Below are 14439 nucleotides of genomic sequence, written 5' to 3'. Positions count from 1 at the left end.
AGCGCAATACGTTCAAAACAAAACAAAACAAAACAAAACAAAACAAAACCTGTGTATGGAACCGGTGATTAGTTACGAAGAAGGGGAGGCTGTGGCAGAGCCCGGGAACGTTCTTTTGGAATCCTCTGCTGAGAAAAAGGCAGTTGTTGATGCATTTAAGAGGAGGGTTACAGGCGTGCCGGTGTGTGTCAGCCAGTGTGATGCTTCTGGAGAGGGGTGATAGTAGAGGCAGGAAGAATGGATGGGCTCCGTGAGAAAGCCTTCATGCTCCATGACATCTGGATTCCGCCGCCACACCCAAGGACTTGGCACTGAATTTTACCTGGAGAGCAAACTGATTATCTTTGAAAGTAACCGTCCCTCCTTTCCCCTCTGCAAACCTGAACATTGGCATTTAGGTCAGAGTTCCTCCCCTTTCAGATTATGTTAATGTCTGGCTCTGTCCAAATGAGTTCATTCACATTTGCAAATTGTATTTCACTAAAAAAGTTTACTTTTTATTTATCATTATTTGTGTGTGAGTTTTGGTGTACATGTGACTTGACATTGCGCAGAGGTCAGGGGACAACTTTTGGGAGTTGATTCTCTCCTTTACTGTGGAATCTTGTAACTGAGCTCAGGTCATTAGGTTTGCGAAGGGAGAACATTTACAAGCCTGCAGTCACTTCACCAGCCCTATTTTCAAATTTTAAAAGAATCATATTTTAAATTTGTATATTTAATGTCATGAGCAAGAATGTTATCAGCATAGATTGTTTTCGGTGTAGTTTGTTGTTTAAAATAATTTGATGTCAAAATGCTGCATGGTTTATGTACTGCCAGCTACATTCCAGTGCGCCAGTGTTTATTTCATTGTGCTGACTGTGTAATTGTACAGAAAATAGCTACAAACCTTAAAATTGTCTTATTTCAATTCAAATACTCATAGTGCAAATAATCAAAATGAATGAAAAGAATAGCACCTCACACGCATGGGGAAACAGTCCCAAACAAATCCAGCGGTATTCCAAAACATGTAACCATCATTCGATTTCCCTCGTTGGCTTACTAGGCTTGTTTCATGTGTCAGTAGTATGCTTCTGTGATCATTTGCTCCCAACTAGAAAATGCCTTAGCAATCCTGATATAGTCTTATATTTTAGGCCATGGATGCCCACTTTTAGCTATAATACTGAGAAACTTGACCCTTAATTCTGTTCCAGTTAAGAGTGCCACCAAGACACTTAAGATGTTTTCCCCTGTTGAAGAATCTTTAGCTTAAAGCATCCATCTTCAGGATAGTAGAGATAGAAAGTGAAAGCCATCTGGTTTGTCTAAACTAAAAGTTCTGTTAGTTTACGTCAGGAGGCAACTATACTAGGTTACAAGAGAATAACATTCTCTACTGTGTAGAGTTGGACAGTTTCTCCTCAAGGACAAGAACATATGATGATAAATCTACTTCAAAGAGTGACACAGGGCTCCAGGATATGTAGCTTAGTAATAGAATACTTGCCTCGCATGTGTGAGGGCCTGGGTTTAGTCTCTACAAAATACAGTCAAAAAAAGGAACATAAGGGAGAGCAAATTTACTTCTTTCGGTGGATGGCTTGTTTAATTTTGTGTGATTAATATATAATTCCATTCTAATAAAGCTAATAAAGAAATGTGGAACATATCAAACATAGCTGATTAATTCCAGTATCTCTGCTGCTTATATATCATATGGTAGAGACTAAAATACCAAACCTTAGTAATTTATCTGTCCAGATAAAAGAAAGCCCCAAAGTAGCTGTCATATAAAAACACATTAACAATTATATCTTTCTAAATTCTGGAACTGATTGTGAGCATTGAGAGTTATTTTTATTTTCTGTGATATTTGGATAAAATTCAAGGCAACTTGCTAGGCAAGTACTCTGCCACCGGACAGTGCGGACAGTGCTTCCAGCCAGGAATGGATCTTGGCAAGGCAGCATAAAATAGTTTTCAGAAGAGAACAGTCACCACCATGAGACAGAGACAGAGACAGAGATGCCTGGGAACAATGAGTGGTTGCAGCTATGGAAACTACTAACAAGACCAATGACACTCTATTATTAGATAAACGTAACTGAGGGATAATGTAAGAACTTTAACTGTTTCTGAAGTGAGGGACCTGGGCTGGTTTTTGTTGTTGGTATTTGTTTGTTTTAAATAATCAAAGGCACGACAAAGTCAACAGAAAGACCACAAACTTATTCCTATTTGATTGGATTACAAACGTTTTAAAGAATAGTCTTTACCATCTCTTGTAATAACAAAATGAATGTCACAAGACCAATTTCTCTCTCTCTCTCTTTTAAATTCCTTTCTTAATTTTTTATTTTTTGGGGACAGAGTCTCACTCTGTAGTCCAGGCTGTTTGGAGCTGACTAGTAGCCCAGGCTGGTCCCCAAGTCTTAGCACTCTTCCTGCCTTAGCCTCCTGAGTGCAAAGGTCACAGGGCATGATTGACCGTGTTGAGCTTTGTCATTTTAGTACAGAGAAAAAAATTCATACTCTTCCATTAATATAGCAATTAAGAATAAAGGGTGCATTGGGAGGCAGAGACAGGCAAATTTCTGAGTTCGAGGCCAGCCTGGTCTACAGAGTGAGTTCTGGGACAGCCAGGGGAACACAGAGAAACCCTGTCTCAGAAAATTTAAAAAAAAGAAAAGAAAAGAACAAAAAAGAATAAAGGATACATTTCCTTCCTTCCTTCCTTCCTTCCTTCCTTCCTTCCTTCCTTCCTTCCNCCCTCCCTCCCTCCCTCCCTCCCTCCCTTCCTCCCTTTCTTGTCTCCTTTCTTATTCTTTGAGACACGGTCTTTCTATGTAGCCCCGTTTGTCCAGGAACTCACTATGTAGACCAGACTGGCCTTGAACTCACAGAGATTGCTTACCTCTGCTGGTATTAAAGATGAGCACCATTAGGCCCAACTGAAAAGTTTTATAAGGCTACTTAGTAGAAATACTAGCATATTTCATTGTTCACTTCAGATTCAGCATCTGTAGGGGCTGTAAGCAACGTGAACAGACTTTCCTTTTTTTCTCAAGCTTCTATAAACCTCCCACTCAGTTTTCATCTTTTATCATCCACATTCTGGCATATTCAGTTTCATTGATAACTCCAACCATATTCATCATATTTATAAACGTAATATTCATGTTTCAGTTCTTAGTATGGCTCAATAATCTCTATAAAGCACAACTCTTACCCAGCGTTTCCAGCTCCTGTTTCCTCACAGAGGTAGCTCTGGGCAAGCATTGAGTATGAACTGTAGAACCATTAAGCCAGCCAGCAAAAGTTAAAAGCAGGGGCTAGAGAGATGGCTCAGCAGTTAAGAGCTTTGACTACTCTTCCAGAGGTCCTGAGTTCAATTCCCAGCAACCACATGGTGGTTCACAATCATCTGTAATGGGATCTGATGCCCTCTTCTGGTGTGTCTGAAGATGACAATGTACTCGCATATATAAAATAAATAATTAAAAAAATGTTAAAAGCAACCATAATAAAACTTCCTATGGTGACCTGTCCCTTCTACAACATATAAGATAGAAGAGCTACATTGATAAAACCCAAAGATTTTTTAATCTCAAGCATACAAAAACAATAAACAAAAATGTGTGTGTGTGTGTGTGTGTTTGTGCGTGCGTGTGTGGACATGTGTGTGTGTGTCTGTATGCTTGTGGTACAGTGTTTTTGTATTCTTGCTTCCTAAGACATAAATGAGTGGTCATGGCACATGGCTTGGGCTGGTGGAAGACTCCCAGTGGCCTCCCAGGCATGTGCCCCACCTGCAGCGGTAGCCACTCTGATGTGCAAGTGTGTGGTGGAGAGAAGGAGAAGCAGAGTGATTTGCACACTATGAAGAGAAGTGGAAATGGAGACTCAAGGGTGGAGAGGAATAGCCTGATGGGAGTAGCCTGCGCTGCTGCTTGACTCGAAGTTGAAGTCCTGATCCCATGCTGCCACTAAGGCCATGTCTTGGTCTGTGTTTAACATGACCCATATTATCACCAAAGGCTAATCGAAGAAAGCAAGGCATTTATGATTCTTTAGCTAATGAGCAGCATACTGCTAAATGGAAAAAGACACCAGATTGTTGGCTCCAGCCCTGGTTTTGCATCATCTCAAGAGTGAAACCTTCAGTCATGGCAGGACACATTCAGTTACTAGTTGCCCACCTGAAGGACCCCCACCCCCCACCCCAGCATCCTGTTCCAGTAATAAAGGAATTCTACATCATGATTTCCTCTAACACTTAGAATTGGATTGCACTCATTCCGAGGACCACACACCTTCTCTGTTGATCAAAAATGATGACTCTAAGAATTTTCCTCCAGTCACTTTCCCTGTTAATCCTTTGTTCTCATGGCCCTGGGTCTAAGGCTTCTGGTAATGGCATGTCATTTCTGCTGACCTCATCTCTGAGTCAGAGGAAACCGGGTGTGTGTGGGGAGATAAAAGTCAAGGCTGGTACCAGATCAGATGTCAGCCTGGGCAAGTCATCGTGGTTCCAATATGCATTAGAAAAAAAAGAAGAAACTCCAGTTTTTGAGGCACAGATAGCCTCTACCTGGGTTACCCCGCCCTCCCTAAGAGTGGGATGGAAGGAAATGCAATAGAATTAGAAGATGAATGGAAATCTGATGCAGTTTGCACCTTTAATCCAAGGCAGAGGCAGTCGGATCTCTGGAGAACCGCTTGGTCTACATAATGAGTTCCAGGACTACCAGGCCTCTCTAGGGAGACCCTGTTTCAAAAAATAAGAGGAATAGATAAACAGTCCCCCTTCACCCCACGGATCCTAGAGGACCATACAGCGGGCAGCAGGGAAGTGGGTCATTAACAGAGGGAGTGGCAAGTCTCTCACCAGAATTCTAATGGGGTGTTGATCACCTTGGACTTTTCATGTTATCACAAAGTAAACAATGCGTGGAGGTGTGTTATGGCAGGCCACCGGCTAGCTTCACACTCAGGCTTTTTACTTCGACTTCACAAGAGGGTTAGTGCAACTATCCCAGCTTAACAGAACGGAAAGGCAAGCAAAGGGTCTTACTAAATATCTTACACTCAGGACTCTGTACCGCCCGCATCCAAACTACTGTTGGAAAAGATTTTGGGACCTACTGTAGGCTAGCCCCTCTGTTTACCACACAGAGGGCGGAAGTCCCCTCGAGAAACGAAGTGACTAAGGTTACAGGCTGAGTGTAATGCAAGGTGACCGCACAGTTCTGAGTCTCTCCAAGTTCCTTTCTTTACAGCAGCCTTGGGGAGGCTGGGAGGAGCAGAGCAGGTTTCGCGCTGAGGCTGGGGGCTCAGTCTTTCCGGGGCGGTCCCCAGCGGCGGTGCATTCCAGAGTCGTCCGTGCGTGGCGCGCGGGGTGCTGAGCTCGCATCCCAGTCGCTCCTGCGCGCTCCCGGGCTTGGAGTCCGAGCACGTTCTCGGCGCTAGCGGGGCTGAGGTTCCAGAGCTGGGGTTGCTTGAGGATCCCTTTCTATCCTAGGGGCCCAGAAAAAGCACCGGTTACTGCTTGTAATCCTGACTGAAGATCGGGATCAGATCTGGGGTGAGTGAGACCAAAGGGTGTCTTTTGTGGGGCTCCAGCTAAACGGAGCTCTCCCGGAATCTCGACTTGCCCTCAGCGTTGCTCCCACCCGGGTGCCCTCTCCTGCCTTGCTACTTCTGAGTTTCTCTTCCTCATCTGGGTCCCTTGCCTCCTCTCTCAGCTCTAAGTTCTAGCTACCTTCTGTCTACAGTCTTGGGCCTCTAAGTCGGCTGTGGGTTGGGTGGGTGAGCTCCGGCCCACTCGGAGATGGGTTTCTCTATGGGTTGCCCTGCTTCTGCCTTTCCGTTCTTCCGCAGACTCCGCGGCTCCTGGTTCCCGGGCCAGGTGTCCCGGCTCAGGGTGCGTCTGAGCACAGCGCAGGGTTTGGGCAGCACCAGAAACAACTGGTCATCAGGGTCTGGAATACCTGGAGTCGGTAGTTCTTAGGACTCTGCTGGGTTCTAGCCTAGGTAACTAGTAACTAGAGACATCTAGTTACTTTCATCGCCTCAGCGAACAATTTAGTTACTGTGGAATGGGGGGGGTGGGTGGGTGGGGAGGGTGTCACATCCTTTTTAGTCTCGAAGCAAGTGAAAACTCGGGAAAAGTATATTGGAGAAGGACCTTTCTTCTAGACTCCCTTCTCCGGGTTATCTGGTCTGTTAGAAATTAGTTCCTGCATTACTGGTTCCCGTGCACCACTCAGCCTCTCTCCAATTCCTTGAGTGTAGGGACAGTGTATCTGTTCTCATCTCTGAGGCACGCCCAGGACCTGGCACAGGGCCTGTTAGATAGTAGGCGCTTGGGACAGTTCACGGAGTAAAGGATGGAAGGTGTGAACCATCCGATTCTGTGCAAATATTGGGGAATTTTCTGATCGAACCGTCTGAGTGGGCTTTTATGCAGCCCTGTTTGCTGTTTTTCGTGACTAGCAGCATCCTGTGGCTGCGTTTCTGGTCTGTGGGCAGACCGTGAAAATACTTAAGCTGTTCAAAGCCAAAGCCGGTGGCTGCTGTGTAGAAGTGCTGTCCTTCACCTCTGAGAGATTGCCAAAGTATCTGTTGTGATCTGCTGAGCGGCTCAGTGGGTAAACAGTCTAAGGGGACAGAATGCCTCCCTAGGGTGGGATGGAAAGAGCAGTTTCTGGGGACCAGGATCTCAGAGTTATGACTGGCGCGTTTCCTTTCTCTGTATTCACTCAGTCTCATTTGTAAAATGAGGAACTAGGGTGGGATGGATGCCTATTGGTGTGTGGTGACCACAGCTTGTGTTCTTTAGGTTGTGTAAGACACTCACTGCTGTCTGCATGCAACAAGGAAAGCCCAGCTGAGTTTCAGGCTATTACAGACTTCTGTGGTGAGAACTGAAAAAGCCACAGTGTTTCTCTGTTCCAATCATACTGGGGTTGTGAGTCACACTGTAGGGCAACATGTCATGCTATATGGAGGCTCTGAAGCTGACCCCTCAGGACATCAGAACTTTGGGTCTGTTGCACAAAAAAGTCTGGGGGCTTCCCCTCCTTCCCTGGAAGGGAGAGAATGGCGTCCGTGTAAAGCCGTGCCAGGGATCAGCGACACAGACCAAAGTACAAACTGGCTGGGCCAGAGGCTGGACCCCAGTGGCTGCCGGTAAGGGGCTTTCCCAGCTGTGCTCTCATCTCATCTTAAAATCTGTTTCTTCTGTATGAATTAAAACATACAAATGTTGTGGATGTCTCCAAGGAAACAGGGTCTTTGTATTGCTTGGCCTTACGCTGGTCTTACTTCAAGTTCAACATAAGGATAGATAACCAGTAAACTCCCCACCCCCATGCTTTATAGGAGGGTGGTGGTTTGAATAAGAACAAACCCCCATAGGCTCATAGATTTGAATTCTTAGTCACCAGGGAGTGGAACTGTTTGCAAAGGGTTAGAAGGATTAGGAGGCCTGGCCTTATTGGAGTAGGTGTGGCATTGTTGGAGGAAGAGTGTCACTTGGGATGGGCTTTAAGGTTTCTAAAGAACAGGCCTAGTGTGTCTATCTCTGCCTGCTGCCTACAGATCAGGATGTAAAGCTCTCAGCTAACACCTCAGCAGCATGCCTGTCTGCTTCTTGCCATGCTGACCATGGACTAACCCTCTGAAACGGTAAGCCAGCCCCCAATTAAAGGCTTTTTTTTTTGGATAAGAGTCGCCTTGGTCATGGTGTCTCTTCACAATAGTATAATAGTAACCAAGGCAGGGAGTAAATACTGGCACTGCTGCACCCTGTGGTACCCCAGCCTTTTAGCCTGGCCACACATTCTGAATGATGGGATAATAATCCTACTTGACGTTGACTAGTTTAGGCTTCCTGTGTTCCAGGTATAATTCTCAGCTTTTACACATATTCTTTCATTTAGTCTCTACCATGATCCTATTAGGGAAGGACTCTCATTCCTTCCATTTAATAGTTGAGCAAACTGAGCTCGGGAGAAAATAAGTCATCCACAGTCGCACAGGATGTGGCCCAGTGCAGGGTGATACTGATACCAGACAGTCTGGCCTTCAAACTTCTCCAAATCCTGTAGCAACAGGGATCGACTCATGCATTAGCTGTAGGCTGACACGGGAGGAGTTAAGTGGGAATTCACTGGCACGTATACTTGTGGATCACTGGGGACCCTCGACCCCTTAAAGTTCTTTCTGGAGGTAGAAGGATAACCTCAAGAAAGACTGGGATATTCAAGGCCAAATGTAGAGCAGCCAGGAGGGGAAATGATCAGAATTAGAACCGCCTGCATGTTAGATAAAGGCAAGCCTGACTTAAACTGTGTACTTACAGTTTTGGTTATATATAGATAGAGCGTCATTATCCATTGATTTGGATTCTGACTGTCTGACTGAATATGACCTACTATACAGGATCGAGGAAAGGGAGCAGCAGCGGGAGGAGGAGAAAGAAAGAAAGAAAACGGTATTTCCTGAATTAGTTCGAATCAATAATGACCAGCGTCCGGCATGTGTTGCTATTTCTGACCCCTGCCCCAGGGAGACATTTGCTGATCAGCCTGTTGTGCTTCACCTTCTCAGGGCCCCAAATCCTTAACTTTTTTCCTGGTCTCCTAGACTTCACTTAATGGCTCTGAGGTGTGGTCAAGGACGTAACCAGTGGGAATACCAGAGCCCTGTCTGCCTGTCACCATCAAAGACAGAACGGGGCTTTTGAAATCATTACCCCTTTTTTCTTTTAATCTTATTTTTAAAATGCAAAAAATGCTGAGCTTTTTATATTGGGTCACAGAAGGCTGTTTTCATGCAGGTATGTTCTATGGTATTATGAACACTTCTCCCCTGTACCCACCCTTCTCTGGACCCCTCCCTCCTCCCATCTCTTTTCCTTGTTCTCTTAGGCAGTTTGGCTTCTATTTCTGGGCCAGGGGTACACATACAATGTATAAACTCTTGTATCCACACATGACTGAAACATTGTCTTTAAAACATTTTGTTTCTATTCATTTGTATATGTGTTTGTATACGCGAATGTGGGTGCTTTGGAGCCGGAGTTCTAGGTGGTTTTGAGCAGCCTGCTGTGGGTGCTGGGAACTGAACTCAGGTTGTCTGTAAGAGCTGCAGGCTCATCTGCTAAGTCGTGTCTCCAGCCCTGGTGCTCATCAGCCTGAGATTGGATTAATTCATTTCATTTGATTATCTCCAGTGGCATCCATACTCTAGTCTTTATTTCACTCTTTTCTGCATTTTTATTAATGTTCTTCTACCATAGAGCATCCTGGAACAGGGGATGGGGCGGAGCTGTGCGGGTGGCCGAATGGCAGCAGCGTGCACTGCCAATTTTCCAGAGCAGGCCAGATCCTCAGAATGTAAACTTGTCCTTTATTTCTAATTTTTGACTGATACCCAAATTGAGGTGCAATCAGAAAGAGGAATTTACTTAGGATCTAATCCCGCACCATTAATAATTTGTTGCATGTAGGGCTGGGGAGAGAGCTCCCAGAGAAGCATTCTTCAGGCAAGCATGAGGGCTTGAGTTTGATTCCCGGAGCATGCAGGAAAGGCCGGCAGGGTGGCGCGTGCTTATAAGTTCAGCACTGGGGAGGTGGAGACAGGTGGATCCCTGAGGTTTGCTGGCATGTGTACACGTTTGTGTGCATAGTTGCAAACCTGTGCACATACATACAACATTAAAAGTAAAATAGAAAACAGGGCTGGCCAGATGGTTCAGTTGGTAAAGGCATTTGCCATGCGTGCCCGATGATCTGAGTTTGATTCTAGAAACCCATGGTGTGAGGAGAGGACAGAGGCCCCAGAGCTGTTTATTACTCACACGTGTGTGCTAGACTGTGGCACACACACAGTCCCTCCGTCCTCTAACAATAAATAAAAATGTAAAGAATAACTAAACAACAACACCCAACCAAACCAACCCAAACCCCAAGTTCTTCAAATCCAGTTCACGAGACTTAAGTCTGGCAGCTTTGGACACTTGAATTCAGTGGTTGATAGCTCCATAGGTCAGCATCTGCTTGGGTGCCATGAGAGTAAGGTCACACACCATCAGGTCATTGCTCTGGAGGCTCTAGGGTAGAAACATTTCCTTCCTTGAGTCATTGGCAGAGTTCACTCTCTTTGGTTGTGGGCCTAAGATCACCATTTTCTTCTGAGCTGCAAACAGAGGGTCAGTCCTTGCTCCCAACAGGAACTGCAGCCTTTGGCTGAATCCCTGCTCTCAACAGATACTGCCTTTGGCTGTCAGCTGCCTTTCTCTTCATTCAAACCAATAATCAACAAGTCTCACCCAGCGGTTCTCAACCTGTGGGTTGCGATTGTTTGGGGAGTTGATCGGACCTTTTACTGGGGTCACATATCAGATATCCTGCATACCAGATCTTTACATCAAAAATCTTAACAGTAGCAGAATTACAGCTATGAAGTAGCAATAAAAATAATTTTATGGTTGGGGGTCCTCACAACATGAGGAAGTGTATTAAAGGGTCCCAACATTAAGAAAATTGAGAACCACCCTTTTCTAACCTTCCACTTGACTTTTAAAGTGTTCCTGTGATACATTGGGCCCACCTGGGTATTCCAGGATGCTCTCCATGTCAATGCCCTGCAGATGAACCACATCTGCAAATTCTTTTGCCTTTGTTCTTATGGCCCCACCCTGTGAGTCATGATTCCTTTTCAAGGGGACGAAGACATCGAAATCTTTTGGGGGGCATTTATCTGCATGCTGTACATAAGAAACAATCTTTGGGAAGGTGTCTGGTTTAGTATTACACAGTGAGGCAGAGGCTTAGCACCCCCACTCTGTGCTCTGCCTCTGTCACAGAGGCCCTGCATCCATGGAGAGACCCCATCGTCAGCCGGCACACAGCAGTACTCAAGTCACTGGCAAGTAATGACGGATGGTCCCATCTTAAAGAGGATGCTGTGGATTTGACCCGTGTTTTCTCTTCTGCCGACTTGCTCTTGGTTTCTGAAACTGATTGGCCGGTCAAATGCAGTCTACATGCAGTCTCAAAGGGCTCTGGCTGCTGTTCTGATGTCTGAAATAAATATCCTGTGTTTTTCCATTTTCTAGCCACAGAGGAGCAGAAACCCAAGCCATGAGCAGGTCTGTAGTCCATTAGGAATTTTGGAGAAGTAAGGTCAGTCTGGGTGAGACAGGAACAGAGTGCTCCTTCAGGATCTTGGAACATTATTAGAGAAAGGTTTCTGGTTTGATTCATGTCACACTTTTGCTATTTTGTGTGCTTCGTTCGTTCCTTCCTTCCTTTGGCTCATTTACTTGGAACAAATTTCCCTGGTGAATTGATTATGCCAGGCTGGCAAATGTTTGAGGCTAACTATTACACAATGGGAACGGAGCTGCCAGTTCCAAGACTTACTAGGTGGCTGGGACGTCCTCCTGCTGGACATGGTATGGGAAGCTCCTCTTCTTTCACCAGCCTCCCGATCCTTTCCTGAGAGCAGAGAGAGACTCATACTGTGGGCACCATCCATCCATGCCTCCTTACTGTTGTAAATTTATGCCCATCAGTCCAAGCCTGCTGACAAGACGAAATCCTAGAGGACTTGATTCTAAAAGGCCAGTGAGTCCTCTGTTAGGGACAGGGTGGACTGGGAGAGAAAGGAGCCCCCATAGTCCTTGAAAACACTATGTAATCTCATGAGTCCCAGAAAATGATGAAACCAGAGGCTGAAGTTTATTTTGGAGATATGGTCCAACTCGGATGGCTATTGAGACGTCTGCAGGAGTCAGGTTTCTTTTTGGATGTCTTCTGCTAATTGAGTTCCATGGATTGGACTCACATGTGACATACCTAGTTTCCCATTTGATTCGCTCTTCAGACTTACTTTATTGATCCCATGATGTACTGAGCGCTGTGATAGATGTTGAAGATGTGGCAATAGACAAAACACAGGGCTTCCATTCTCCTGAGCTTTCGTTTGGGGAGATCAAAGGGATAAGGCTTTAGCCTGTTAGGTATAAAAGCCAATAAAAGGGAGTCAACCAGGGCTGAACAAGCTGAGGTTAGATTGTGACGCATGCATGCAGGGTCTGGGAATGTGGATCAGTTGGTTGAGGGCTTGCCTACCATACTCGAATCCTGGGTTCAATATCCAGTACCTCATAAACTCAGAATAGTGTGGAACATGCCTGTAACTCAGGAGGCAGGTGGAGGCAGGAGGATAGCCTTGAAAAAGACTTGTGAGTTTGAGACCAGACTGCTCTGCGACCTTGTCACACAGAAACCAAACAGCTGGGATGGTTCATCTGTTAAAGAAGCTTGTTGGGCAAGACATACAATCCAAGTTCAATTCAGAACCCATCCGTGGAAGGTGGAAGGAGAGAACAGATTCCACATATTTGTCTGTTGATCTCTATTTGATTACCGTGGGATATGTGCCCCATTATTGTGTGTTTGTATGTGTGCACCTACACAAACCAACCAACCAACCAATCAACTAACCAACTAACCAGCCAACCAACCAACCAACTAACCAACTAACCAACCAACCAACCAACCAGCCAGCCAACCAACCAACCAACCAACCAACCAACCAACCAACCAACCAACCAACCAACAGTCTCTTGGTTGAAATTTTGTGAAGAAAATAAAATTATGAGATAGAAGAAATAAAAATAATATAAATGATGAGATAGAAGAATAGCTGGTGAGTATCAGTGGTATTTTAATAGTGTGAGTCTAGAAAAATGTTGGGACATTTCAGTAGATTGAACGAGGATTTAGCATTCTAAGAAGTGAGCAAGAGAGACTTGCAAGGAGGATAAATTGGTGGATGCCAGGCATTTGGTATCCTAGGCCGAAGGTAGTGGTGATAACCCTTCTTCATAGTTGGCTTGCCTTCTCTATTTTAGACTACATCCTTCCTTGACACTCTCAACAGCTCTTTCTTAGGATAGAGCCTCAGAGAGGGGTCCTGTAAGAGGCACGGTACTGGTGAATCTTTGTAGTGTTCCCTGGTTCACTTTTTGTTTTGTTGGCTTTTTTTCTTTTGAAACAGGGTCTGTACACAGCCCTGGCTGTCCTAGAACTCACTATATAGATCAGGTTAGTCAAAGACTCACAGATCCACCTGCCTCTGTCTCTGAAGTGCTGGGATTAGCGGCCTGCACCACTATGACTGGCCATCATTCATTTTCTGAAAGATATTTGGAGTCACACATCTTCAGCCACTTGCAGTACCAGTGACTCAGAGCTGTCTCCTCTCAGCTCCATTCTGGTGGAGAAGAAACAGTTGCCCCACTATGCAGAGTTCTGGCAGAGCTGGATGAGGGTCACACCTGCAGGATGCCACCTGCCTCTATCTGCCTTGTTCTTGCTGTGGTGTAATTAAGCTTGCCTGCTAGCAGGAAGTAATTTCTTTTATTGCCTCCTTCCTCAGCAAGGTCCTTGGTGGTAAAACCAGTTGGATAACCACTGGCAACTTCTCAAATGCTAACTCTTCCTTTCTGTTCAGACGTGAAGGGTCAGCTGTTTCAGTAGAAGGTCAAAGCTTGGGACAGAACATGAAAAGTTATCAAACTTATCACTGTGGTCGCCTCCTCTGGACTCAGATCAGTTTTAGACCTCCATTGCCCCTAGCTAGTATTAGGGCTTCTGACGTCTTTGTAAAGTGTCTCCTGTCCACTGCATTTTCTGTGTTCATTTGGTTAGGTCAGTTCTGAGAAGCCCTAAGTGCTTTTGTTTGTCAGCTTTCTGTTGCCACCACACCCGAGATAATCAACTTATAAAAAGAAAAGACTTGTTTTTGGCTTGTAGTTCTGGAGTTCATTCAACACGATGGCCAGGTCTCTAAGACAAGGCATATGACAGTGTGGTGGGGCCAGGCTGCCCACTTCATGGCAGGTGGGAGATATTTTGTTAGCATTCCTTCTAGGATCCACCTACATAACCTGGCAACAGCCAGTCATGCCTGGCTTACTAGAAGAGGGACTGTTTGCCCCCTCCTCGCTCCTTGCTCTCTTACTCTCTGCTCCTTCTCTCCCTGATTCTTTTTTTCCTTGCCCCTCCTCCTCTCTCCACATGTTCCTGGCCAGCTTCTTCTGTCTCTGTCTCTGTCTCTGTCTCTGTCTCTGTCTCTGTCTCTGTCTCTGTCTCTGTCTCTGTCTCTGTCTCTGTCTCTCCTCACTTCTCAACTTCCCTCCCTATTCTCAAAATAAACTCTATTCCATACTATATCTATGGCTGTACCTCAGGGGGAAGGGATACCTCAGCATGGGTCCACAGAGGCACCCCCTTCCACCTCACCATACTGCACTCTATCAAACACATCCTGGCTCTTTCTTTTCTTTCTTTCTTTCTTTCTTTCTTTCTTTCTTTCTTTCTTTCTTTCTTTCTTTCTTTCTTTCTCTCTCTCTCTCTTTCTCTCTTTGTTTCT

General features: G+C 45.3%; 1 protein-coding gene across 4 annotated transcripts in view; it reads left to right on the top strand.

Moving 5' to 3' along the window:
* The window catches only part of Smim3 (small integral membrane protein 3), a 51036-nt gene that overhangs the window by 17663 nt on the left and 18934 nt on the right, over nt 1–14439 (top strand). Inside the window, exon 1 of one of the 4 annotated variants that reach the window (XM_021150813.1) lies at nt 4977–5572. The exons of 2 other annotated variants lie outside the window; for them this stretch is intronic. The gene's annotated coding sequence lies outside the window, so the exon portion shown is untranslated. Of the gene's footprint in view, nt 1–4976; nt 5573–14439 lie in introns of those variants that run through there. One more of the 4 variants, XM_029471888.1, reaches the window with a different exon arrangement.

The sequence above is a fragment of the Mus caroli genome, chromosome 18, assembly GCF_900094665.2.
Source record: "Mus caroli chromosome 18, CAROLI_EIJ_v1.1, whole genome shotgun sequence".
Lineage (NCBI taxonomy): Eukaryota > Metazoa > Chordata > Mammalia > Rodentia > Muridae > Mus > Mus caroli.
The sequence above is the reverse complement of the archived record's forward strand: the minus strand, read 5'-3'. Positions and strand labels throughout refer to the sequence as shown.